At 47.5% G+C, this 27,027-nt stretch overlaps 1 protein-coding gene across 6 annotated transcripts in view; it reads left to right on the top strand.

Moving 5' to 3' along the window:
- The window catches only part of Fgf1 (fibroblast growth factor 1), a 91,507-nt gene that overhangs the window by 22,401 nt on the left and 42,079 nt on the right, over window positions 1–27,027 (top strand). The window lies entirely within an intron of this gene.

Below are 27,027 nucleotides of genomic sequence, written 5' to 3'. Positions count from 1 at the left end.
AGGAGGAGGAGGAGGAGGAGGAGGAAAGAAAAAGAAAGAAAGAAAGAAAGAAAGAAAGAAAGAAAGAAAGAAAGAAAGAAAGAAAGAAAGAGAAAAGATAGTTCAGGACCATGAAGGTTCCCCCCTGCCCTGCTGATTCTGGTAGTCCTGCCCCAAGACCGCCGTCCTCAAAAGGAAGATCATCATCATCATTCTGGATTTTTCTTCATGTCCGGCATCTGGAGCCAGCCCCCTAAGAGCTCTCTGAAGTGCTGAAGGCTAAAGTCAGGAGTAGATGCAGGTTACCTATGTGCCACACTAAGCTGTAGATGACCCCAACAATGACTAAGGACATGTAGGCCTTTGCTTCCTTTGCCCTTTGCACACAGAGGCTTTGGGCTTCCTACTCCAGGATCTTCAATGCAGGGCTTCCCCCACACACACACAAATTCTGTTCAGTGCCCCCTGAAGCTAATGTTGGGTTCAGATCACTTGGACAAGGGTGGTGAGGATGGCAGGGGCTGCTGACAGTGGCAGATTGATTGCATAGCCATTATCTGCCTGATGCTCTGCCCTCCCTCCTGCTGGCTTTAGCTAAGGAACTATTCTTTCTGCTTCTCCCTCTGTGGGAAAGCCTTAACAGGGAGAGGGCTACAGTCAGACTAGAGGTGATACATGGGATAGTGCAGCTGTCTCTATTGATGCCTTTAATTCCCTGCCCTGCCCTGCCCTGCCCTGCCCTTGTGATAGCTCAGAGTTGTGGCTATGGAAACAGCCAGAGGGATCAAGGTCTCAGTGATGTGCGAATCGCTTGCCTTGCACCAGGTGACCATGAGCACATCACTTGGCTTCCGAAGCTGCACAGAGAGACGAAGTCTGGGAAGGGGTCCAGGCTGAGGTCTGGAGGAGAAGATGTCGGCTGCACCCACACCCAACTCAGTTAATCTTTTACCTCTGAGGCCTAGGAAGTAAGATGGATTCAAACCTGGCTGCTCGCCGGGGTCTTTAGGCAGCTGCTCACTGAAGATTGATACTCTTCCCCCCAAAAAGCTGGAACCTCTCCAGTCCCCCTTTAGCCCTTCCTGATACTCCCCCACCTCCCACTAAGGCCTGAGGGTTTAATACACAGCTGGATCAGAGTGGATCCAGAGGCCTGCAGTGCAAGCAAGCAGGGAGGGCGTTTCTAAGGCTAAGCCCCAGTTGTTTCTGGTGACCCATTGACCTGACCCTCCCTGCCTTACGCAGTCCTAGACTGAGCCAAGCCTTTGGAGGGCGGCTTCACCTTGGGGTAGCTGGCCTGAGCCTACTGTGCTGGGTGGGAGGTTTGGATCCCACGCTGGATAGGCCCTGGGGAGGACAGAGGAAGGATGGGCCAAGGAGGGCCTCATCGCATCTCTCCTTCTCACTCTTCAACAGTCAGATGAGGGCTTCAGGGACCTCTGTTCTAGGAACTGTCTTGAAAACCTTTTAGCACGTCTTGGCTGTAAGAGGGAAATCGATCTTGAATTGGTGACATGATGTCTTTTCATCAGCAGGGTGGCGTTTATATGTAATCCTAGCACTTGGGAGGCGGAGACAGAGGTTGGGGGTTTGAGATCTACCTGGCTACATAAAGAGACTGTTTTGTTTGTTTCACTTATTGAAAAAGCCTTATGGGCTGCAGAGATGACTCTGTTAATAAAGTGCCTGTCTTTATTTGTTTCCCCTGCATCAACATAAAAAAGCTGGGTACCATAGAACACATTTGTAACCCTGACATGATGGAGGAAGTGGGATGAGGTGCAAGGATGTGGGTGGAGGCAGGAGGATTCCTGGCTTGCTCTGTCAGTGAGCTCCAAGGTGAGTGAGAGACTTTGTCTCAAAGAAAAAAAAAATCAGGTGGAGGATGATGGAGGAAGCCATTGCTGGTGCCTGGCCTCCTCTTGTGTCTGCACACACATGCACATGTATGCACCAACAAACTTGTGTACATGCATACGGTACAGACACACAGAGAGACGGGAGGAGGGATTTCGGAAAATATCTCCTATACTGCAGCTGGAGGGAGGGCCTCCTGATAAAGGGCAAGGAGCTGTCCATTTGTCAGCGGAGGCGGCCCTGACAGTGTTTTCCTGTATCCAGATCCTTTCCTTCCTGGCCAGCCACTCACCCCGCTAGGCTGTGCCGGCCAGCTTATGTTGCTCATTATCTCTCCCCATCTCCTCTCTCCTCACTCCGCCCGGGGCGGGGGCGGGGGCGGGGCGGGGGGGGGAGAGTATTTTTAACCTGAACTGTAATGCTGGGCCCGAGCAAGACTCACTGCCTCCATCCACAGCAAACAGGGCTGCCTGGAAAGACTACCGTCTTCCTGTGCCGGCTGAATCCTTTCCTTTCACCTTGATTTAGCAGGTACTTCCGTAGGGAACCTGCATAGACTACAAGGATGGGCAGCCCGCAGTCCCAGCCCTCAAGGAATTTACATCCTAATGCGGCAGAAGCAAGGGCGGGGGCAAGGAAAGCGTGCGCATGCGCACGCATGGTATGCCAAAGAAATTAGAGACCTTAGCAGAGGCTGTGGGGGGTCTGTGTTGGAAAACACTACAAGGGAAGGCTTGGCTGGGGAGACTTTGATAAACAGAGTCGAGAAGCAAATGTCTGAGAGGTGATAGAGGTAAAGGCGGAGAATATGCTGCGCTTCTTCTCTTCCTGAGGTGGGAGGAGCTTGGTATGTTCTAAAACATCGCAGGAAGCCCAGGGATGGAGGGGGGAGTGATCTGGGTAAGGCTGGGAGACGTGCAGTGAGCAGATGATATAGGGCCTTGGAGCTTTGCGGTCTTGAGGCTTTATCTTGACTGCTGTGGAGTGCCACCGGGCAGTTGGAGGTAGTGGGTGATGATGGCGGTAATTAAACTGTCACTTGGCTCCTGGCAGAACAGACTCAACAAAGTGAAGGAAAAACTGAAGAGACTTAGGAGAGAAAAGCCAGAAGGGCCATCCTAGGTACAGGCTGTTGGCTCCAACTTGCCAATCACTGAACATTCTCCCTCCCAAAGCTGGCAGAACTGTATCATACAATCATAAGATAGGACAAAGGAATATTCAGCCCCTGTCTCACAGGTGCTTAATAGAATCTATGTACTTGGAATAACCGATGTGTTGCTTACAACTTTACTAGCTCTCTAAGCACGGTAAGCTTTTTTGCCCAATACTGGCCCCCTTCGAATCTTCTGGAAGGTGTGGAAATATTGTTTGCATCGTGGTACTGCCTCTGTCCTTTACATGTTTGGAAAGGCTGCGAAGCCAAATGTGGCAAATGCACTTGTGTGTATGTATGAGTGTGTGCGTGCGCGCGCGCACACACACACACACGTGTGCATGCGCGCTAGTGCAGCTTAAACCTAAAGTCTTTTGCTTGTTAGACAATTGCTTTACCACTGATGTACATACCTAGTTCTCTTTCCACTTTTTATTTTGAGATGAGGGACTAACTAAAGTGCCCAGATAGGTCTTGAACTTATGATTCTCCTGCTTAGGCCTCCTGAATAACTGCAATGAAAGGATTACATCATCAAGCATGGCTCAGATCCGCCAATCTTTTTTGTTTTGGGGGTCTTTGTTTTTGTTTTTGTTTTGTTTTGTTTTGTTTGGGGGGGGGTTCGAGACAGGGTTTCTCTGTATTGCCCTGGCTGTCCTGGAACTCACTTTGTAGACCAGGCTGGCCTCGAACTCAGAAATCCACCTGTCTCTGCCTCCCGAGTGCTGGTCAAATCTGCCAATCTTAAAGACGTTACGGATTTTTGTGTATGCTTTTTCAACGTGTGTGTGTGTGTGTGTGTGTGTGTGTGTGTGTGTGTGTGTCTTTCTTTTGCTGGGTTGCAGACTGAACTTGCCAAGGACTTGTATATTCTAGTAAGTGTTCTACCACTGAGACATATCGTAGCTTCACTACCAGATGTTTTGATATCTGCACAGAAAAGGTGGGTTTTGGGTTAAAAGCATCTGCTGCCAAACATGATAACCTGATTTTGAGCCCTAGACCCAGATGGTCAAAGGAGAGAAATGACCCCTAAAAGTTATATCCGACTTTCACACATGGTGCAACCCCCTATACACAAACACGTGCACGTAATAAAAAGAATGTAATTTCTTTTAAAATTCCAAGAGACACAATACAGTGCATTTTACCAGCAATAAGCATGAGTGAATTTGTTGTCTATCTCACTTAGTTTTTATGATTTCGAATATAGTATCTTCACAGGGAATAACTGAAATTTTTCTTGTTGAATTACATTCTTGAATTAATGAGGAGATGTCACTCAAAATTATTTTGGGATAATTAGAGGAGCTGATTTTATTATCAGAAGTGTAAAATATAGCTTAGGAAATTTTAGAAAAAGTAAAAATATACTTGTTATTGTTAAAATATTAGTAATGTTGATTTATATCTTGGCAGCTTTGTCCTTGGGCATATATCTGTCTCTTTATTTACCTGCCTACCTATTACACGTATGACTAACAGACACAGTATCAAACTGTATTTATAGCCTTTTCCCTCAATAAAGCACATATACTCTCCATCCTATTTAATATTCTCCTGAAACAGAATTTTGAGTTGTGGCAGCATATTCCTCTATAATTTTTAGTGAGTCTACTACTATTGGATATTCAGTTGCCAATGGTCAATGGTTCTGCATTGAATGTGATCCTTCAAAAACAAGTATGCATTACTACCATTATGATTGGGTCCCACAGCAAGTCCTATACTTTGGGTGGTTTGTAAGTGAAGGCAGTTTATTTCTTATGGTTCTGAATGGTGGGAAGTTCAAGACCCAGGAGCCATCAGATCTAGTGTCTGATATGGGCTGACTTCTTTTCCTGTGAAGCCTAGGGGTGATGGATCTCTGGGGCCCAACCTGCATGTGGGCTCCACCCCTGAGCTCTACTCATTTGCAAAAGCAGTTAAGTCCTCCTACTATCCTGGAGAAGGGGGATCAGCACGGGAGTTGGGGACACACAAACTGTTCCGATGGTAGCAGTCAAGGAAACCCACTCAAGTACAAAAGGGGAGCGTGTTCCTCTGGCCTTTTGTGCTGAGTCAGCTGGCCTGCTTTTTTTACCACTGTCCTTCAGAACAATTAGAACCTAGGTGTGTTTGAAATCCTTCCATTTCCTCAGCTCTGCTCCCTGTTCTCCTTACAAGTATGTTCTTAGTGCAATTCTACCACAATGGGGTAAGTTAGGAAAAATCTAAATTGTGACTAAAATGTGAATCCTGAAGTCAGGCAGTCTGACCCCTCAACATCTGGGTGAGCACAGAAGACCCTTCCCTGGAACTTCTGGTCCCTGTGTATCAATGAGAAGGACACTGGGTAATGTATGATAGTTAAGGGAACTTTATCCTCAGATTTGGAAAACAACCTCCTACTCGTTTTTCTGTGGAAACCCAGGAGAATGAATCTTAAAAGCAGTCAAAATATCTGCTATCTTCATTGCTCCTTTTCCTCATTTGGGGTTGGGAGAGATGCCAAAACCTAACATGTTAAAGATAGTGTGGTTCTTTGGTCCTCTTTACCAAGAACTAGGTTAGTTGGATTAGAGCTAAATTTAAATAATTCCATGGTTCACAGCTGCATAAAGAATGTAGTCCCTCTTCTCCCAAAGCCAGCTGTGTTTTATAACTGTCTATCCTCACTCTAAACAAATAGAGTGGAAAAAAAAAACAAAACCAAACCCCAGGGCTGTCTAGAGCCATCCTAAATTGCTCTCAGTTTTATAGAACAATCCAGAAATAACCGACTCTGCTGTGCAGACCACAGAGCTAACCTGACTGAGGCACTGTGTCTCGTCAGAACAGACTGATGTTGACAAACACATAGTAGGTGCTCAGTGGGCTGCGCTGAAGGCACAGCATGTTCAGACACTTTTCTTACCAACAGCAAACCGTAACGGAGTAAAACAGAGTACCTGTTTAATTGAAACATTGGCTGACCTTGTAGGAAGGGCTGGAGACCGACCGATGATTAAATGAACAGGTACGATTTGAGTTCGCCAGTTGAACGTAGAGAACTTTTTTTTCCTTCTACATCAGAGCTCTTGGAACATGTCATGGTAGAACTGTGGAAGGATTTCTTTAAACCACCACTGCAGGTACCGCGTGTAATAAAACACTGCTGATGGCCAAGCTAAGCTTTCCCGTTTCCATCTAGCTACGGGAATGGTTCCAAAGTCTTAGAGTGTGCAGCTGTGTCTGTTCAATATCAAGATCACAGATAGCACCTCTGACTGTCCAGCAACAAACACACTATGTGCTTGGCTCATGTCGGCTGTGTGCCAAGAAACCACACCGCTGAACAATCAATGATAAGATGGCTTTTCTTGGGAGTAGGGAGATGGCTCGTTGGCTACAGTGCCTGCTGCACGAACATGAGGACTTGAATTTGATCTCCGAAACCCACATTTAAAAGCCAGGCATGGTTGCTTGCTTTTGTGTAAGTCTAGCAGTGGGTCAGCAGGGGGCGGGGCAGAGATGAGTACAGCATTCACTGGCAGACTTCACCTTATCCTTTGAGGTATGGTAGCCAGTGCTAGTGGAGGATAACCCCCTCTCACTCAAAATACATGAGTGTATACAAAACTGCATGTGTGTGAGTGCACACACACACACACACACACACACACACACATGCACATCTGCTTGCATGTGCACATTCAATAACACAAAATAAACACCGCATAATGGGCTTCTTTTCTTAGGCTATTACAAGCCTTAGAGGGAGTAGACAAGCCATAAACAAAAGTAGGCAGGAGAGAGCCTAAGCTCATTGAAATGGCATCATTTGAGGTCCTCTGTGATCTAGTGTCAAACTAACACTGACCCTGGGCATCCCCTTCTACCCTCTGTTCAACAGCCTAAGGCTAGGGAGATGCCCTCTGCTTTCCCATGGGCCTTTGTTCAAATGATTCCTTTATTCTGTTCCCACACATGCAAAGCCTGCTTGTCCTTCTGGCAGAGACGCTTCATTTTCCACCAAAGCTCCCTACCCCGCATCCTCAGCGCCTGGTACTGGTCTCCCGTAGCACTTAGCAGAGCCTGATACGGTGTTTGTGATTTAACTTTCAAAGGCAGTGAGACTATCTTATTTATTCTGAATCATCCTAACAACAAACACAGCGGCTGTAAGATGAGATTCTGCAATGTATGTTTTACTGTGGACCAGGGGCTGGCACGAATGCTTCTCTCACATCTGGGTAACCAGCACGAAGGGTAGGAGTTGCAGTTGCTTACAAGTGTGGTGACTGAAGGTCAGAACGGTCACCTGACTTTGTGGGCATAAATCCAGAAAGCCTCACATTGAAGCCTGTGTCTCTAACCATGATTCCGACTTTATTCTCTTGTTCTGTCTAGCCAGGTTTCTTGTTCATAATAGCCTCCATGGGGCAGCTCCCTGACAGGACAGGGAAGCCCAGGGCAGCCTCTCCAATATCATGCTGTAAGTCACAGCCACCAAGACTTGGCAAATGCCATAGTTAGTGTCCACATCTTCTCTTGTACTTATCTAAGATGGTGGTTCCTAACTGTGGTGGTTTGAATATGCTTGGCCCCGGGGAGTGGCACTATTAGGAGGTGTGGCCTTGTTGGAAGAAGTGTGTAATTACGGGTGTGGGCAATGAGACCCTCCTTCTAACTAGGTGGGAGCTAGTCTTCTAGCAGCCTTCAGGTAAAGATGTAGAACGCTTAGCTCCTCCTGCGCCGTGCCTGCCTGGATGCTGGCATGCCTTGATGATAATGGACTGAACCTCTGAACCTGTAAGCCAGCCCCAATTAAATGTTGTCTGTATAAGAGTTGCCTTGGTCATGGTGTCTGTTCACAGCAGTAAAATCCTAGCTAAGACACCAGCCTTCCAAATGTTTGCACTCTTTAATGCAGTCCCTCATGGTGTGGTGACCCCCAACCATAAAATCATTCTCATTGCTCCTTCCTAACTGTAATTTTGCTACTGTTACAACTTATAACGTAAATATCCATGTTTTCTGGGGGTCTTGGGTAATCCCTGTGAAAGGTTCATTCAACCCCCAAAGGGGTCGAGACCCATAGGCCGAAAATGGCTGACTGAGGGCATAAGGGCGATGGTTGCCATTGGAAAAGCAAACATTTTGAACTGGTTTACCACAAAAGATTAGATGGCAGCTTAGTTTAGACTCTTTGGGTCAGTGGTACAAACCCATCGGGCAGCTCTGCTTGAACCCAGGCTTTCATGTCTGCCTCTGTCTGGGCTGAGAGGGTCGGCCTCCCTCCTGACTAGCCCTGCCAGCTTCCTCGGAGGAGAGTGGTGCGGCTCCCCAGCCGGTCCCTGTGTGTTACCCTGCTCAAATCCAGACAGGCCTGCTTTTGTGAGTACAAGTGGGTGGGTAGCCCTCTGTGGCATCCCAAGTTGGTGGAAGCAGGGCCAGAGGGGCAGTTGGGTTGGAAAAGTTAGGGAAGGGAGAGAACGGGAGAGCTTTCTGCAGACAGCCACCAACAGGCCAGCCAGAGTGTTCCCTCCGTTCTCTCTGGGTCATGAACAAGGTGAAACCCCAGACCCCGAGCTCCTCAGAGTTCCCCAAGCGTGCCATATCTGTTGGTAGGTAAGACAGACTGCTCTGTTCTCCCTCTTCTTTGCCCCTTCTGTCTGTGAGGGGCTGAGGGCTTGGTAGCAGCAGCAGCAGCAGTCTGAGTGTCTCCACCAACTCTGGAGCTGAGTGCCATTCTCATTGTAAGATATTCAGAGCTGAGACTAGGACGGCCCTGGGAGAGGTGACTGGGCCATGAGGGCTTTGAACAGCCTCATGGAGAGTAATGAGCTATTCTGTTATCTCCAAGGTAGGTCTTTAGATTTGTTTGTTAAATTTGAGATAGTCTCTAATGCAGATTGATCTCAAACTCACCATGTAGCCAAGGAAGATGACTTTGAGTTTCTGGTTTTGTTTTTTGTTTTGTTTTGTTTTTGTTTTTGTTTTTGTTTTTTGAGACAGGGTTTTTCTGTATCACCCTGGCTGTCCTGGAACTCACTCTGTAGACCAGGCTGGCCTTGAACTCAGAAATCTGCCTGCCTCTGCCTCCCAAGTGCTGGGAGACTTTGAATTTCTGATCCCCCTGACTGGGGTGACAAGCATATGCCACTTCAGTGTGGAGGGTTGAACCCAGAACCTCATACATGCCTGGAACACATCCTACATGCCTGGAACACATCCTACATGCCTGGAACACATCCTACATGCCTGGAACACATCCTACATGCCTGGAACANTGCCTGGAACACATCCTACATGCCTGGAACACATCCTACATGCCTGGAACACATCCTACATGCCTGGAACACATCCTACATGCCTGGAACACATCATACATGCCTGGAACACATCATACATGCCTGGAACACATCATACATGCCTGGAACACATCCTACCAACTGAGCTATGTACCTTCCCTTCCGGGTAGGGGTTTTCTTTTCTTTTTCAGTTTTTACATTGATTTCCTTATTCATACGTGTGTCCGTGTCCATATGCACATACTAACACATACCATGGCACATGTGTAGAGCTCAGAGAGCAACTCGCAATAGTTGATTCCTCCTTGTACCATGTACGGCCTGGGTACTCAGGTCATGGGCTGGGGAGCAAGAACTTTTAATGGTCTGAACGAACTCACCAGCTCAGGGTAGGTCTTTCCAAGCCGCCAGTCAGCTCCGATTCTGTTATGTGTCTCTCTTGCCATCTGATGCCTTGTGCTGCCAGTAACTCTGAGGAGAGAAGACAGCCCCCACTAAATGTGACCCCCTGACCTTGGACTTCCTATCCTCCAGAACCATGAGTTAAATAAATCTTCATTCTTTAAAAGTTTCCTGGGCTGGAGAGATGGCTCAGTGGTTAAGAGCACTGACTGCTCTTCTGAAAGTCCTGAGTTCAAATTCCAGCAACCACATGGTGGCTCACAACCATTCTTAATGAAATCTGACGCCCTCTTCTGGTGTGTCTGAAGACAGCTACAGTGTACTTATTTATAATAATAAATAAATCTTTGGGCCAGAGAGAGTGGGGCTGACCAAATTGAGCAGAAGTCCTAAATTCAATTCCCAGCAAGCACATGAAGGCTCACAACCATCTATCTGTACAGCTACAGTGTACTCATATACATAAAAGAAATAAATCTTTATAAATAAATAAATAAAAGTTACCCAGTAGGTGGCTCTATTTAACAACAGAATATAGATTTACTCTATTTCTTTCCTTGGTTTCAGCTTGGCTTACCAGCCACATACCCATCTTTATATGCTACTCCATATGCCATGGCTCAGCTTAGCTGCCATGTTTTTTTGGGAAGATACACCAGAGGATACAAAGACATACAGACAGACAGACAGACAGATAAATGAGCAATTGATGCTGGCGGGTCTAATGTAGCACACCATGATTTCCTGATTCACTGATGCCATTCTGCTGGGATTCTCCATGAAAGCTATAACTGTGCACAAGGCATCATGAGACTCTCTAAGGGTCAGAAACAGTTACTGAGAAGATGGGGCTTCTCTGATATTCCCCCTCTGACCATCAGTTACATTCCAGTTCCATGGCCTCCCGGGGGGCCTCTGCAAATGTTGCTAGAAAGCCTGTCCTCTATATCAGGACTATGGGGTTGAAGTTCCAGCTGCGCTTCACTCAACAAAATCAGACTTTAATTATATTCCATGCAGCGTGGCTCTCCACTGACCAAGTTGTTAATTCAGGGCTGACTTTCCTGACCTTGGTTTCCAGACTGTGAAACGGGACAATTAGAAAAGAAATTGCGGGAGGGAGCCTCAGCCCCAAAGAGAAGGGTTTGCAGACAGCCAGTCTGGCTAGAGGTCAGTAGCTCTGTCCTCGGTGCCATGAAGCAAACAGACAGACTAGTGATCAAGAAAAGAGCAGGCAATGTTTGTCTCCCCATGGACCTTCCCCAAGACCACCGAAGAGAAGCTTGTATGTGCCTGGGCAAAAGCCTCCGCAAGAATCCCTGTGCCCACAGTACTGTGGATAGGAAAGACCCTGAGTGTCTGCAGATATAGAGAGGCCCTGGATCAGCCACTGCTACTGAAGACATAAGGCTTGAAATGAGATATCATGGGCAGGGGAGAAGGCTTAAGGGAAAGAGGAAAAACGGGGGAATCAGAGAGGTGACAACACCTAGCCAAGTTCTCACAGAAAGCTGTAATGAACCCAATACCCTAGGGCCTTGCTCCTACCCACCAGGTAAAGGGCTTCACCAGTCTGGAGAATAGCTAGCTATTGGCACAGCTACGGCATCATGTAGCACCTGGCTACCCAGCACAACTCCTGCTTCCTAGATGCCTACTTCCACATGTGACCAGACCTAAAGTGCTGTACGTTGTAAATCATTTTGTGCACCGCTGAGGAAAGATGTCCCACATCTTGACTCTAGAGATGCCAGCCTACTTACAATGTGTGCATCTGAGGTTAGGAAAGATTAGGCACCCCAGTGGGTCAGGAGTCCAGTTTCTACATCCATGCCATCTCAGTCATAAATCCTCAGAGTCTCCCCTGGTTATAGAGGAGAGAACAGAAGGCTTAGAGCAGTGTTGTCTGCACCTATGGCAGGTGACACAGCTGGGGAGCCACAAAGCCTGGATCTATCCTGTGCCCAAACTCCCTGCCCTAACGATTAAGCCGGGCTGGTGTTTGTTCTTCCTCCTGGGCTCTGCAAATAGAAACCAGAAAGAAGCCACCAAACTGTAGGAAAAAGGGAACCTTGTTGTGTCACATCCTTACCCATCGGAGTCCACTTGAGCCTAGGCTCACTTTTATCTCAGGCTCCCTGGGGTTTACACGCCTGCCCTTGGGTTGTGGAGTCAGGCAACTTCTGCAAGAAGGGCTCAGAGCTCTGGCCCTTCTCTTCCTTGTTCATTAGCCTGCTTGGGGTGGATCTTTCTTTTTCTGGCCCATCTCTTCATTTCCCAAGCCTCCATTGGTGATTTGTGCCAGACTTTATAGCATCATCTTTGACCTTGAACCTCATCCTTCCCACATCTTCCTTGCCTCCTCCCACCGCCCTCATCATCTTAACCCTTCAGCATCTCCCCACCTTCTTCCAAAGCCTTATTCATGTCTTAATCACTTCCTGGCCCATTCACATCTCCATCTCATGAAAACGTTTCCTAGAATTCCTGCCTCTTAAGATGAGATATGGGATGAGATAAGAGATGTCTGTGTGGGAGAAAGGCGACTGGACATGTCTTCTTGCTCGCTTTGTGGCCCCCTGACCTTCCCCGTTGACTATGGATCACACACAGACAAGCACCTCTTGGCTCCCAATTCCTGTATCACATCACCCTTTGCCTTGACCTTGGCTCTCCTTCCCCAGTTTTCCATGGCGCTAAAGGTAAATATTCCCACTCAAGTCTTCCCCATCACTTTCAGACAGTCTTATTCTCTCCCTTCCCAACCCCTGAGTCACCCTTTCCTACCACACCTCCCTCAAAGCCTTCCCCAAGATGAAGAATGGGAATTGGTACTCCCCCCACCCCCCTCCTGATTTTACTCCCTGCTTCAGAGACACAATAAAACCATGGCCTGGGACTGCTTCCTAACTGGCCAGGACTTTCTATTGGAAATGCCTGTTCCCTCCTCCCCTGACCTCCTCACTCAGCCTCGCCCATCGGAACTCATCCTCACCACACTAGGCTCCCTGACATGATCCCACCAGGAGGAACTTTGAGACACTTGCCATGCCAGCACGCCTTCAATCCTGACTGGCACGGTTCACTCGAAGCATTCAAGGGCACACTCGGCTCAGCAGAGGTCTCCTGGGTTGGTTCCCAGAGAGCACAGAGATGCCTGCTCCATTCACCCTTCCTACAGGCTCAGGAGGCCTCTGAATGCATGTGCTGAGGACTGAGGTGTAGCTCAGTGGTACAGCACTTGTCTAATGTATGCAAGGCTCTGGGATGGACACCCAGAAACCCCCAGCACCAATTCTGAAAACAAAGAAGAAGAAGAAATGCAAAGAATTCCCAGTCACCAGTGAGACTGTGTGTCCATTTAAGACTGGATGGAGAGCCTCGAAGGCTCCTTTCATTTGATGACCATTTACAGATCCTACAGTGAACTAAGTCTTGTGTTAAACATGGTAAACATAACAAAAAATAAACAAAACAAAAATCTCCCGCTTCTTGAAGCTTGCCTTCTAGGAGAAAATGCCATTTTTAAAGTGATTATATTGTTACCCACCGAATATTGGACTACTGTAAGCGTATTAGAAACAACCTTCAGAAAAAATGCACTGTGCCAGCTCACCTACATTTTCAGCCCCCAAGTACTGAAATGGCAGAAAGTATTTCAAAAGCAGCTTTCTAGAGATATAATTCACACATTACAATTCACCATTATAAAGTACGCAACTCAGTGGCTTTTAGGACATTTATAGAATCGTACAACTGTTGCCACTACCTAGTTGGGGACATAACTATTAGCAGCTATTTCCTATTACTTTTTTCATTCCCTTACTCCTTGGAAATAACCAACTTACTCTCTGTTTCCATGTCTGTTTGGATTTGTCTATTCTGGACATTTCATATACGTGCAATTCTCCGAGATGTGACTGGTGTCTTTCATAGCCCAGTTCATCATGTTGAAGCATGTAGCAGAATTTAGCTCCATTTTATGGCTGACTAATCCATCCCATGAAGGTCCTTCTTGACTCGGATGAGTAATTGCACCGACATTAGAAGACTCATCTTATGTGGACATATGCCTTCCCTGCTCTTGGGTGCGTACTTAGGTGTGAGATGGTTGGGTTATAAGCTAACCGTGCTTCACTGTTTAAGGAACTGCCAGCCCTCCCCAAGGTGGCCACACGAGTCTGTGCTCCAAGCAGCACCATACATGAGCTGCATTTCCTCCACGCTGGTCAACGCTTGTTGCTGTCTACCTTTTCCCTTGAGATCCTCTTGGTAGGTGTGACGTGGTGCAGGGCTCTGGACCTTGAATTTTCTCAGTCATGGCTAAAGATGTGAACATCTTGGTATACGGAGACGAGAAAGTCTGAATTACGTTTGTGAGGCAGGTCCTGCCTGGAGTTCAGCAGCACAGTACCTGCAGGGTATCAGCTCCTTCATTAGCTACAGCTCTTGAGAGGGATGTCGTACCGAGATGAAGCAATGCACCTTCGTCATACCTCCCCATCCCACTGCTCATAACCGGTGTCCCGACCCTCTCAGAGGCTAAGATGGCAAGCCTGTTGTTGGCATCCAGAGAAAAAATGAGAGACACAGAACAAAGAAGACAGTTGACGAAGCTGCCTAGACCCATGGGCATTGCTCTCAGCTCTGGTGATCTGAGAAATGGCTTCTGCTCTCTCATCACATGATGAGGGTGAGGATGAGGCCTGACAGACACGAGCTGGAGCAGTGAGGAGGGCAATGCCCGTCTGCTTCTGAAGTTTAGAACCGAAGATGAGATCGTAGAAGAGATCTGATGGGGGTCATCTTCAGCTATGCAGGCGTCAAAATGAGTTAGGGGCACACCAAACACTCAGCCTTCACAAACTGTGGGTCGCAGGGAGTGCTAGGTTGAACGGGTACATCAGCTAGTGAGTGGGTGTACTCTGATACTGTTCCCACATGATATGAGCCAGAGGCCGCCGTAGAGTGACCCTATAGTGGGGTCAGGGGCAGACCTCCTGGGTGGGGAGACAAAGGCCCAAAGCCAGAAAGAGTTGGTCAGCCAAGGAACCGCCCTTAGCCCCAACACAGCCAAGAGAGACCAAGAGCCATAAAGGCAAAGTTTGAGTCATAAAGGCAAAGGAATGGGCAGACTAAGACAAGCTGGGGCCCGGAGCAAGAGCCTTGGAAGACAAGTTCTTCTCTTTTGGAGTGGCAGAGGGACCCCGATTCTTCTCTCCTATCACCACTGAGGGCCAGGGAGGGTGAACCTGGAGAAGTCTGAGGGACAGACAACACGTGGCCTAAGAAGATGTGTGATAGGCAAGGTGTTTTCAGCCACCAAATAGCCTCAGTATAAGGAACAGAAGTCGTGTTATACAGAGAGAGCCCAAGGATGTGACTTTCACCAGCTGGCTCAGCCGTCAGTATCAGGTTCCCTGTTCTCTGCTGAGGAGGTGACATGTCTAATTAGTGAAAGTGTCCTCAGTCATCTTCAGGGACAGCTGCAGTCAAAGGAGATTATAGCTTTCCCAGCCCCTCCGAGAGAGAGAGAGAGAGAGAGAGAGAGAGAGAGAGAGAGAGACTCTCCTCTTCGTCTCTGTTGTCTGTGGTGGCCAGTCTTTCAGAAAGCCACTTGGAAGAGCCATGCTTAAAGGTGTCTAAGACCTTACCTTGTCCCAAATGCTAGGCCAGCTCACCCCTCGTGCCCTAAGTCCTCCCAGAAATCCACTGCAGGTAGATAAGAGGCACGCATGCTTTGTGGACATAGAAACCGAAGCCTTGGTGAGGTTTCCCAGAATCTGGGTAAAAGACTGGGCCAGCATTGGATTTAACTGAAGCGGCTGAGCACTGAGCTACCCTGTTCTGCTAAGGAAAAGAAAAGGTTACCCATCGGGCTCTAAGTAAGGGCTGTTTCTTGAAGACAAATACAAAAATATGTCCATTTGTAAAATACATACTCATTTCACACATGCACATGTGTGCACTCACAAGTGTGTGAGCATGCACACACACACACACACACACACACACACACACACACACACACACACAGGTAGTTAACCAAAGTGGTAGAGAGCCTGAGAGCTTATTTCAGTCATCTTCAACACATACAAGTAAATTCTGTCTGCCTCAAGGCTTCAGCACCATCAGTTTTGTAACTTCCTAAAAGACACCACACTGAGCTCAGCCCACATACGTCTATCCAGGCATGCGTGTGTCTATCCATCCACACATCCACTCAGCTTCTCATCTCACAGGTTTTTAACTTACTCTGTGCCAGACATTGCCAACCCAAATGTCCAGGAGATTCCCCCTCCCAGCCCTCTGAGGAGCATAGTCAAAAACATCTCCCACCCCTCAGGAACCAGATACTACTTACAGATACCAGGAATATGGCCCTCTGCATCCTGTATCCTACCTCTTCTCTTCCTCCTGGTAGGCGTGCAAGGTGTGTACAAGGTGTGTACATCACTCTTCAAGGAATTTTGCTGTCTGTCTTTTTTATTCCTAATTGGTCCCTTGATAGTAAACAGAATATCTTTCATATGTATTCTGTTTTTCTTTTTATGTCCTTTGATGATGATGATGATGATGATGATGATGAAGTGTGTGTGTGTGTGTGTGTGTGTGTGTGTGCGCGCGTGCGTGCATGTGTGAGTAGCCCTGCTGCAGTGTGCCCCCCGCCCCAGTACAAAGACCAAAGCTAATCACACACACAGGGTATCTATCTCTAAGGCCTGACTCATCTCCATACCTAGTCTGTTGCTTGAATAAATAAAGGTTGCTGTATTCATTCCAGTCGAGCTGTAAAATTCAGGCTTAGCCTCTAGGCAATAAAAACTAAAAGTGGAAATGTGATCAAGGGTAAGGTATGATCAGATCTGTGGTGTATAAGGAAAAGGCTGGCAAGGCTGTGGACAAAGGAAGGGAGGAGGAAGAGGAGGAGGAGGAGGAGGAGGAGGAGGAAGAGGAGGAGAGAAGCAACTTCTGCTGGTAAGCTGAGAATTCATTGTTATGACAATGATAACAGAGAGGGACATTTTGATAGGTCAGATCCTGACAAAATGCCTACAAACAGTCAGAGACAGGAAGTGTGGCCATAGCTGCACTGGGGGCAACTTTGCAAGCCCTGCACTGCCATCAATCAGGTGAGACAAGAAGTGGGGGACAGTGGGTGTTTTCAGGTTGGATGCGGCTCTCCCTTCAGGAATAGATCCTCAGTGGTCACAGTATTATCTTAAGACTGCACACTGCCTAAGGATGCTCTTGGAGGATGTGGGGGCTGTGAATCTGGGGGATTAGGGTGGGGAGCAGGACAGACTTTAGGAGACACAGTTGACTCTGGAGTTGCCAAGGGCACTCAGAGAAAACATACATATTGATAAAGACTCCCTGGGTAGATGCTTGAGGCTGTCATACTTGAAAGAGTGGCTAAAGGAACAGGTGCCAGGCCTGGGCATTCAGGTAAAGAGCCAGAAGCCTAAGTTACTGGGGAGACCAGAGAAGGGAGAATCAGAGGTGAGGTAGCATTCAAGTTCTGGACCCATTCTGCTGGCTTCTTTGGGGAAGCTTGGATGAGAAGATGAAGGGAGGGAAGCAAGATCCCTGGGGGATTCATCGGGTGGCAGGGACCTTCCATAGGGGCAAAGGTGATGTGATAGAGTTGTAGGGAGAATCAGGACCTAGGAAGTCTTAGTGAACTCCCCGTGGTCACAGATGATTTGGAGAGGGTCCAGATGTGGAGAGCATCCAGATTACAGTTGAGTTCTGCTTCATTGAGGGATTCACTTCTTCAGAGTCCACTCCATGACGATTTATAAAGCAGCCATGAGACAATTCTGCACTCAAGATTCCCATTTTTTTTTTTCTCTATGCTTTAAACCTCATAGGTGTCTATCATGTGTTGGGCTAAATAACTTGGTTTCTCCTTCCATTACTGATGTTGCATAGCTCCTCTATTATTTTTCCTCCTGCACACAGCTTTGTGGGGTTTTCACACTGCATCTTAGAGTGTTTGTGTGAATTGTTCTGTAGAAGAAATTCTTCACACTGGCCTTGACTGTCATGGTTCTATACCTAAGTGTGCTGTTTCCCAAAAGGGCTCCTTGAATTCGTCTCCTCCCCTGTGAAGGACAGAGACTGAGAAGGGCAGGGAAGAAAAACACAGAAGCTTGTATATATTGGCTGAAAACGGGGATTTAAAAGTATTCCAGCTTGATGACTGCACTATTTTCTTTTTAATCGAGATGTAGGCTGTGGTCAATGTATTTATGCAAAAACAACCCTGATGAACCTGATATGTGACATACACCACATGGAAACGCCTCTCAAGGACAGAACATGACAGTCTACCTTCTCAGTCCGACTACCTTCTATGCCTAGGCAATATGTGAAGGGGCCACTGCCTCCTCTTGGCATTTTTAGACTGTTAATGAGTGTGGCATGTTAGTTGTTCACAGATTTCAGGGTTCAAGTCTATTAAAATGTTTTGTGAACATGACTATATCCCTGGAATTTGGTATTTAACACATGAGTTAAATTGTGTTTTCACAAGATTATCTTTGGCCCACAGTGGGGAAGCCCTCTCAGCTCCCCACAGAGAACACAAAAGCCTTCAGAGAAGACCAGGCACAAAGGACCCCTGGCTCGCCCTGCAGGAGGCAACACACTTGTCTCAGAGCGCCCTCTTCTGGCCCTAGGCCCCATTGCACCAACCCCAGTCCAACCCAGTCAAGGGCAGGAGGAGCTTGAGTTTCATCTTTTGGAAGTCAGCTCTACCTCTCCAACCAACACTAACATCAATGAGCCTTTGATTTTCTTACACGGAAGCCACTGAAACCCCAAGGTGTTCTCTTTCGCTATTTGTGCTAGATTTTTCAATTTGGGCAGAGCTTTGCCTCTTCTCCAGAGCTGAGTCCTTGGTGGCTACATTTTTTAATACCCTCCTTAGATCTGAGTTGAGACTTTGGATATACAGGAAGTAGATCTAGAAAGGAAAGCAGAAAGGGACAACGCTACTCATTACACGCCATGTGTGCCGAGGGCTCAGGCTTTCTGACCACTTCAAAAAGTTGGCCTCCTTGACTTTCCTGCCTTCATCTAGTAATAGTTTTCTGAGTACCTACTATGTGACAGGAAATGTGCTAGAGCCCAGCTTTGCAGCCAGCAAGCTGTGAACAGTGTCACTCTCCACTCTGTTACTGCTAATTGGGCAGGAGTTTTATTGTGAAATACTTGAAAACCTAGACGCACCCTAACTGATTACTGGAGCCCGGTGTTAATCTGTTCTAGCCCATGACTATTCAATTTAGCTAGGTTAATTCTTGCAGTTCCAAAGTGGCTTCTTTATAGCATCCTTAAAGTAGGCAATTCAGTCCTCCAAGGACCAGACTCATGGTCTGTTGTGATGGGAGGGAGGAGCTAGCATAAAAAAAAAAAGCAACTTTTTCAAATAACTGTGTTCCATGGGGCTCTGAGAGCAGACTGAGGCCAGGACCTGCTTGGATGCAGGCGTCTGTGGTTACCTGGCACTAACTCCATAAAGCCTGCTGGTGAGCCACAGGCCTGGGACCCTCTGCTTCTGCCTCGACACCTTGTCCTGCTTCTCCTGTTCTTCCTCCAGGCAGAAGTGGAGCCTCCTTCTCCTTTCTTTCTCATGCAGAGGCCTATCTGCCTGACAGAGGGATGGACCCAGGCTATCCTAGCCAGGCCTTGGTATGCATGGAATAGAAGACAGTTAATCAGTAGACGACAGTGCTGGTAGGTGAGCTAGAAATTGCCATGCAATAGAGATTTGCAAACTGGCCCACACAAGACCAAGGGCTGTGAGGAACCAAATCCCAATACAGTGTCCGCAAGTGCTCATCAGCTACTTCTGCCTGGCCTTACTCTAGACTCCAGCTGGACCTCAGAAGGTCAGAGATGCTCACAGATTTACAACCACAGTACCAATGTTTCTTGGAGAAAACTGTGTGTCCTAGTCTACTGCCCATGGCTCAGCAAGCTCTCTCTCTCTCTCTCTCTCTCTCTCTCTCTCTCTCTCTCTCTCTCTCTCTCTCTCTCTCTCTCTCTCTCTCTCTCTCTCTCTCTCTCTCTCTCCTGCCAGTAAACCTGGCTTTTGAAGAAAGCTACCATTCTTTCTAAAACTATTCTACTTTCCAGGCCATCTGGAAGAGGGCTACATTTTATAGGGTTGTTCCATCAAAAGTTCCAACATTTCCGGCGCCCTTCTGAAGCCACATTGTTCAATCAATCCCAGCTCATGCAGCCCAGCTCCTCAAATATTTATTGAGCTGAGCACCGTGTGTTAGGACAAGCCCTGAACCCACCCTCAGGAAACGCATGGACAGAGAATGAGACGCGGCAAACAACATTTCCGTACCGCATGGGTAGGTGCAAGGAGAGGCTGCCACATCAGGGAGCACCGTGGAGTTGCTGTCTGGAGGGACTTCCAGAGGTTAATTGGAAAATTACTCAAATAAAAGGAGAATCTGGAGTCTGAGCAGCGCTGTGGAGGAGAGGCAGGTGGTGCCGTGCAGCTTTGAGGCCGAATCTGGTTGGGGTAGAGAAGCGTTAGAGGAATTGGCTGGAAGAGTGTTCCAGGCACAGGAAGACTGGAAAGGTGGCAGAGGGCCACAGAGTTGAGCTGTATTAGTAACTTATCACTGTGACCAAATACCTGACAAGAAGCCACTTCAGGGTGAAGGGGTTGACTTTGCCCTGGGGATTTAAAAAGGACACAGTTCATCACTGCAACCGGAGTGTGAGGCCAATGACCACATTCCAGCAGTCAGGAAGCAAAGAGCTGCCAGGAGATGGAGCATGGCTAGCGAATCACAAGGCCTACCCTCAAAGGACCCACTTCCTCTTGCAAGGCTTCACCTAAAGATTCATAACCTTTCAAAACAGAGTCACCCCCTGGGGACCCAATGTTTACACACACAAGCCTAACGGAGACATTCAAACTGCAGCAGCAGCTAAGAAGTCAGAAGAAGGTAGATATGCCTAAAACACAAGGCCAGCAAAGTCAGCCATCAGATCCCCCCAATGGGTGTGGCTGACAGTGGTCTTCACTTCCCTGAGCCCACTTCTTCCTCTGTAGGTACACTGTGTGGAATGGGTGAGCCTTACTACCCCCCTGGTGTCCCTATTCACCAGGCTAAGCCTGCAGGAAAGGTCCCTGCAGAGTAGTCTAATGCTTCTGTTCAATGGTTCACATGAATCTGCGGGCGACAGGCCAGGAGGTCTCCAAAGCCATGGAAATTAGGGTAAATGTCTGTAAAGGTAACCACCGGTTTTTCTGGAGACATTCTGAATGAATGACTGGTTGGCCAGCTGACCACAAGATTTAAAAAAAAATAAAAATAAAAAATAAAAAAAGCCAAAGAGTTTATCCTGAATACCCCAAGGTTGGGGGTGGAAGCAATGGGGGAGGCAGAGCCTTTCAAGAGAAGACCAGCTATAAATGGAAAATTACACTGAAGGAAAACAAGTTTGATGTGAGCCCATTTTTGACTCTGTCTGGAAATTCAGGGCATAAGGAAGTGGAGGGGACAGGGAGTGAGCAGATGTAGTCAGGCTGAACCAGCCGCCTCTGGAGTTGGGGAGGACATGTGTGTGTGTGTGTGTGTGTGTGTGTGTGTGTGTATGTGTGTTGGGGGGAGACAATAGTAAAGGCAGTACCCACATGGATGCCATCTAGATACAGACAAACTCAGGCTCCTAGGGTTGCACATACTGGCTCATGTGGGGAGCAGGGTGTACAATATGGGGAGGAGCATGGGGGAGCACTATGAGGCTCGAGGGGCATGTCTGCTTTAAGAGGGTCATGATGCCCATGGATAAAATGATCCACTGGGCAAGTGATTGGTAGCTGTTTGCTGCATTCTCTGAGTAGGGCTGAACATTTATACTGTAGGCTGACAGCGCCAGTTCCACAGCTCACTGGAGAAGCACTGGGTATTTCTGAGCATCGTGGTGCTCTGAATTTCTCATCAGAAAATAAATTGTAATTCCAATAGCCCTACACCAAAATATTGACCTTAGTAAGAGGCAACATTTGGTGACGGTAGACACTGTTTACCTTCTTGGGTGGGACACATCAAATGCAGTCATGAACTCCACAGGGACGATCATGGGCTGCTGTACAGGGTGGTCCCAGAAGATGACAAAGTCTAGAGATGTTGTAACTGTTTTAGTTTGTCTAAGTAGTGTCTATGTCGTTTATATGACAGGGCAGCCTTGTGACACATTTCTTGGAGCATGTCCCTATTGTGAAATGTACATCTACCTGTCTGAAGACCAAAGGTCAAAGTCTCTGGGTTGTGGTCCCATGAAGACCCCCTTCCTGGACATGTGGCCTTGAACAATAACATAACCCCCTGGGCTTCAGTCCTCGTCTATAAAGTAAGGCTGTTGATAGCGCCTACATGACGGGCTTAAAAAGGACGATGTGCTGAAGGCCACTCCAGAGAATGCCTGGTGTAAAGCATTCAATAAATAATGGCTATTACTGTGCTACTTCAGCTTGTGCTTCCGGTTATCCTGCTAGCCAGTCCCGGAAATGGAGTTGAAAAAGATACTAGAGGTCCACATGGTAGAATAGTACTTAGCACTAAAAAGTCAAGAGCTATATCAAGTTACAAGAAAGTGTGGTGGAGGCATTTTAAAGACAAACGACTGAGAGATGCCGACAGGAAAGGCTGCCGGCTGTCTGATTCCTACCATACGGTTATCTGAGAAAGTTAGAACATGGAGGCAGAAAGATGTCCATGCCACCTGTAGTTAGATAAATCTGTGGACATGGATGACTGTCTTCAGGCAGGGAAGCTAGCTGTGTGATGCTGCGAGGAGAGACGGCTGTCATTATGTGTGTTATGACCTTTAGAAGGTACAACCCCAGGAGAAAACTCATTATAAACTCTGGACCCGGGGCAGCAATGTACTGTCCGTGTAGGTTCATGTGCCACTCTAGTAGAAGGTGGTCACTATGTCAGAGGCTTTTGGGGTATAGGGGGGAACTTGTACTCTCCGCTAGGTTTTGTTGTGACCTTGAAACTTTTTTTTTTTTAAATCAAATCTATTAATAAGAACAGTTACAGGATACCAGGTGTGTTGAGCATGCCTATAATCACTTGGGAGGTGGGAAAGGGTAGAAAGTACAAAGTCAGCCTGAGTTGTCACAAACAAGCAGTTATGGGTATCTGTCCACCATTATCATTTATTGGCTGTGTAAAAGTTACAGGTTAAATGTGAGAGAGAGAAAAATCAAGAGGTGTGTGAACATTCAAAGAAGGCAAAAAAAAAAAAAAAAAAAAAAAAAGTTGATGGGTCTAAAGACAGAGCTTTGTTATAAACAGCTCCATGTGGAGAAAGTCGAAAGGAAAAGGCCATTTGGAGGTATGAAGAGGATCGCAGAAAACAGCTGGGAAGTCTTTGCAGGAGCCGTGCCTACCTGTCTGCTGGACAGAGGACAGAGTCCTTCCTCCAGACACGAAGCCGAAACAAGAGATGGCAGGAAAATGGGAAGCCCCTCTGCCCAGAGTTTGTGCTCAGGAGAAAACAGAAATATTGGGTTATTCAAACAGGAAAGTGTGGTTCCTGAAGTCTGCTTGGCTGGTGATCGCTGTATTAAGAAACCATCTAAGTGGGCCAATGTTCCAAGAAGGCCCAGGAAAGCCAGTGGCAGTGGCTGAAGTAAATTTGAGTGAGCCACGTGTTGTAACACAAGGAGACAATCATGTCCAAGTTATTAACAATGCAGGAAAGGATGGGTCCACAGAAGGCCTTGCTGATTTGACAGTTGTTTCATCAAGATTGTCACAGTGAAGACACTCGCTGCCTCTTGACTGCTCCGTGGCCTCAGAACCACAGTCCTCCGTCCGAGGGACACTCCTCCTCTGTCCTACAGACAAAGCGAGCACAGCCTGCCAACTTCATAGCATTTATCCCTCGGGAATCTTGCTTTCTACTGGACCAGGGCTTCTGTAATTGAATATGTTTATGAGTCACCTGTGAGTAACCTGAGGCATCTTGGGAACTTGAGGATCAGGGAGGACTCTTCGGTAGTAGTGGCACCTGAACCGACACCTGAGCAGTGAGTAGGTCAATAATCACTGAGCTAAGAGCTAAGCATATCTGGAGTTCAGGGACTGCTGTTTGGGGCAAAGGGAACGGCGACTGTCTGTTGTTGGGTAAGCAAGGAAAGCTGCAGCCACGCTGGCAAGCAGAGAAAATAGAATGACAGGGCCAGGGAGAGCCCAGAGGCTGCGCAGCCCGCAAAGCACACATCCCATCACCCAGCTATGCCCTCGGCCTCGGTGGGAGCATTTCGAGCAAGCAAAGAAACATAAACTCTCTCAAGAAAATTGATCCAGGAGCACAGTGATTGAAAGCAGGTGGTCTGGGATATGGGTGGCGGCGGTGGAGAAAGCAGACGTTAGAATGACGACGCCCTGCAGAAGCAGAACTTGATGGTGAGTTAGATGAGAAGAAGTGTCCGAGGCGCTGAAAATATTTACTAAAATTTGAAATACTGGGCGAAGAGGAGCTTGGGGGAGCCGACAGTTCCATTACATAAAGATAAAGATAATTAGTGCATTTCCAAGCTGAGGTGCCAACCAGGTAAAGGGATGTAAAGTCTGGCTCTATATGATCTCCGTCCCTCACTCCCCGTGTTCCCACTTACCACATCCCAATGGGCTCCCAAATGCCTCAGAGCGGACAGCCTCCTTTCTCTTGCTTTCCGGGTGCTTTGCCTTACTACACAGTGACCTTGGCCCAATGTACCCGCCACTCTTAGCTTCTTGAAACACTAATCATGTATACATACCAGATCAAGCTACGTTACTCCTCATCAAACCATCCTGTGGGGACTCCTATTAAAAGTAGAGAGCATGGATATAGCTTAGTCCCTAAAGTGTTAGTCTAGCATTCATGAGTCTCTGGGTTCAATCCCCAGCACTACATTAAACTAGGCATGGTGGGACACGTTTCTAATCTCGGCACTCAGGGGGTAAAGGCAGGAGGATCAGGAGTTCAAGGCCAGCCTCAATTACACAGCAAGTTCGAGGCCAGCCTGGGTTATGAGACCCTCAGCAAACAGACAAGCAACAAAATCAAACCTGGATGCCAGCTCGAGTGTGGTAGCGGATGCTTCTAATGCGAGCACTGAGGAGGCGACGATGGGAGGGCTGAGAGTTCCAGGCCACTGTAGGCTGCACTGGAAGACCCTGTCTCAAGACACAAACAAAACATCTAGGTCATTAGTTACATGCCATATTTTCTTTTTGAGAATTATTTATGCATGTTAATCTCCCAGGGTAGTCAAAAATCCTAAAATGTGTGACTTAGAACCACATTTGCTTATTTTGACACTATCATCCATGCTATACAGAAGTGTGCTCTGCACAGAGAGCACACCACATTCGGTGTGCTGAGAAAGTGAGCCACGTGTGAGGAGGCTTTGTCTCAGGGTGACTGTCAGCTTAATATAGTCGTTGGTGATAAAAGGGGAGATCGCGGGATCCTCAGACTTCAAGATAGCTGTGTTCCTGGTTCAGTGTCTACAGCTATCCCACGCAAAGAGTCTCAACACATGTGTCTCGAATGTTTATTATGTGCCGTAGGCAAATGACACCTTTCTTGAGAAGAATATGAATCTAATTAAGGAACCCACTGATGGCACTGTTATCAGAAAAATACATTATTTCCTGATAAAAATATTACATTTGTATCTTAAGCCCTTCTGTCCATTCTGTCCATGAGCCCTCAGGAAAACCAGATGTATCCATTGTCATGCATTTTATTACATGCTGGGCTGGGTCACGGATTCTGAAAATGGAAAGAAATGGTGAAAAGTCAGATATCAGGTAGCGGGGTCTTGATATGCCAGCTGACAGACTCCTACAAAATGATAGAGTACCTGAGAAGGAAGAGGGACGCTGCAGAGGGAGGTCTGAGCTCAGGAGGACGGTAGAGGTAGAAGCTGAGGTCTGTAGGCCATGTAGCATGGATGAAGGAGTGAAAGCGTGTATGTATACAGAGAAAGGGAGGAGAGCGTATAGATGGAGAAGCTGAGAAGAGCATGCAGAACAGAGAGATGGAGGAGGATATGTAGACAAAGAAACAGAGAGGACGTGGGAAGAGGATGGCAAGAGGACATTGCCAACAATGGCGGCCACCACCAATGGAATGTCAACCACACACCAGACATTGCGGTAGACATTTTCTATCGATTTTCATTATTGGCTTATCCCCATGGCCATGGAGGAGGTATGGCTATTTTACTCATGTCACAGATGAGGGAGGAGCCTGGGGGGTGCAGGGCAGTAGGGTGGGCTTGGGGCTGGTCAGTTACTCAGGATCACTGGGTCAGGGACTTTAACAGCTAAGATTCAGATCCAGCTCTAGTCTCCCACCTTCTGGTCTTGATTCAGGGACATTGCTCCCATCAAGCCTGCCATAGCCGAGGAACGAGATGTCTCCTGGCACCTCAGAGAGCAAGGTGCTGAGTGATGAGCTAATTTGGAAGTGTAACTCAAAACCCTTCTGTGACTGAACTGTCTCAGAGCCGATGCACTCATCCATCACTGGGAGTAGCCACACCATTGTGTCTGGCCTGACCTAAAGGGCTTTTTTTATTGTCTGCCCTTCATCATGAATAATGCCACTTTCCATTTTAAGCAGGGAGCTTCAGGAGATGACCACAGTGTAAGCCATGATTTAAAGCTAAGCACTGCCTGGGTAGTTACTCACCCCCTTCAAGAGGTGACTGGCACACACCCTCCCACCCGGGGCACTGCAGGAAGACCTGCTTGCTTGCCGAAGCTTGAAGGGAATCTAGATGCCCCAGAGTCAGACTGGGCGAGGTGCCAGGGTGTGTGGAGACTGGTGGCTTAGCCAGCTCTCCACCTGAAATGCTGGCTTCCTCTGAGCCCCTGGGTACACTAAGGTTGTGTTTCTTGCCTGTGTGGCATCTCCCGAGGACCTACTATGTGCCAGGCACTCTGATTCTTTGCTAGAGATCCTGCCAGCAGCTGCACAGCTACCCGTCTAGGGAAGATAAACAGGCAAGTGTAGGAAAATGCCACAAGCAATAAATAAAATATGTAATCCGGTAGTCCAGGGACAATTGGGGACCAGCAGCCACAGGACTGGATGCCATGGTAGACAGGGAGGACAAAGGAAATTTTGGCTGGCTTTCAGAATTGTAGGCAAACAAAATAAGCTGAAGAGAGAAGTTTGAGGTTATTCCAAGAGTCATGGGGAAAACATAGTAGCCCGGAGTTACAATGTAGGCATCTTTCATGCAAACAAGACGTGTATGTGTGTGTGTGTGTGTGTGTGTGTGTGTGTGTGTGTGTGTGTGTGTGT

This window comes from Mus pahari, chromosome 15, assembly GCF_900095145.1.
Source record: "Mus pahari chromosome 15, PAHARI_EIJ_v1.1, whole genome shotgun sequence".
NCBI lineage: Eukaryota > Metazoa > Chordata > Mammalia > Rodentia > Muridae > Mus > Mus pahari.
This window is presented reverse-complemented; position numbering and strand designations above follow the sequence as displayed.